We start from the raw sequence: 1,212 nt of genomic DNA on the forward strand, positions 1-1,212 counted from the left end.
ACCACATACTGTTATCAGTGGCGAAATATGTGCAGTTACTCAAATTTATTTTTTTACTACATCATTGTGTAAACATGTATTGTTTGTGAATACCGAGTAGGTGTTAACCATAGCTGTTTGAGTGGTTAGGAGAACAGAACTTTTGAGTTGCACGCTTCTTTGCGGCGTCTCACCTTTTTCTTTCTTTTTTCGCCCCAAATACCCCATGATGTTCTCAAACGTCGGCCCTAAAGACTCCAGTCATATGTGTCATGCGTATGGGCTTTGGAGAAACCAAACGAAGTGTGATTGTATTGTAAATAGCTCCAGAGTTGTTTTATAAGAGAGAGACATATTGGGATAACAGTATTTGATGTTAGCACATATTAAGCTTCTGCACCCTCATTCACCCCGGGGGAGCCACTTCTTTTGATGAATCCATCACAAACAAAAGGAAATAAAACTAATTTTCCCCAAACGGAATCACATGGAAACATTTGCCATCATAGTGGACAGCATTGACAATTTTTGTGGATTTGAAATATATGATTTAATGTATGTTATAGATAGTAATCAAGTTAGCTACTATAATAATGGGGAATTAAAAGAAAGGGAGCAAACCCAGTTTATCATATCAGCAATAAAAAAGTTTAAAAAAAAAGATGTATAAAAAATATTATATCCAAAACCTTCTCTAGCAGGTTGTGTTACGCCGTCTCATTGGAGCAACTGTCCAGACGTTGGGGCTGAATGATTTTTTTTTTTTTGGGGGGGGGGGGGGGGGGGGGGGGGGGAATAATCGAATTGCGATTATTATTATTTTTTAGCTCCATATTGCACCTTCTAAGATCGTGTTAAACGAAGTGATAAAAAAAGGAAAAAATGAATTTAACAATCTGTGACATATAACGTTATTCCAGCATTTATCTTGTGAAAAAACAATGAAAACAGGAATAAAAAAATGTGAAAAAAGAAATGTTACACCAACCATTCAACTAAGTAATTCACACGCGATTAATCGCATCTTCGCGATAAGCCAATCGCTTTCATTAATCGTTCAGCCCCCCCGGACGTCTCTCAGCAGGTTCTAGTTAAACCGAGACACTAGGTGGACAAGACGTTCATGTTGATCTGATGTTATACATCAGTAATGTGTAGACTGTGTACTCCTCTGTATCTTCCTGCTCCTGTACCAGCTGTGCCACTGCCTCTGCCTCTTCCTGTTCACTGTGA

The 1,212-nt window shown here is 38.4% G+C and overlaps 1 protein-coding gene across 1 annotated transcript in view; it reads left to right on the forward strand.

The window, feature by feature from the left end:
- Positions 1-911, forward strand: part of pdgfra (platelet-derived growth factor receptor, alpha polypeptide) — a 22,218-nt gene extending 21,307 nt beyond the window's left edge. The window contains exon 29 of the mRNA XM_032525947.1: positions 1-911. This exon is cut by the window's left edge and continues 777 nt beyond it. The gene's annotated coding sequence lies outside the window, so the exon portion shown is untranslated.
- The last annotated feature ends 301 nt before the right edge of the window (positions 912-1,212 follow it).

Source organism: Etheostoma spectabile, chromosome 9, assembly GCF_008692095.1.
Source record: "Etheostoma spectabile isolate EspeVRDwgs_2016 chromosome 9, UIUC_Espe_1.0, whole genome shotgun sequence".
Lineage (NCBI taxonomy): Eukaryota > Metazoa > Chordata > Actinopteri > Perciformes > Percidae > Etheostoma > Etheostoma spectabile.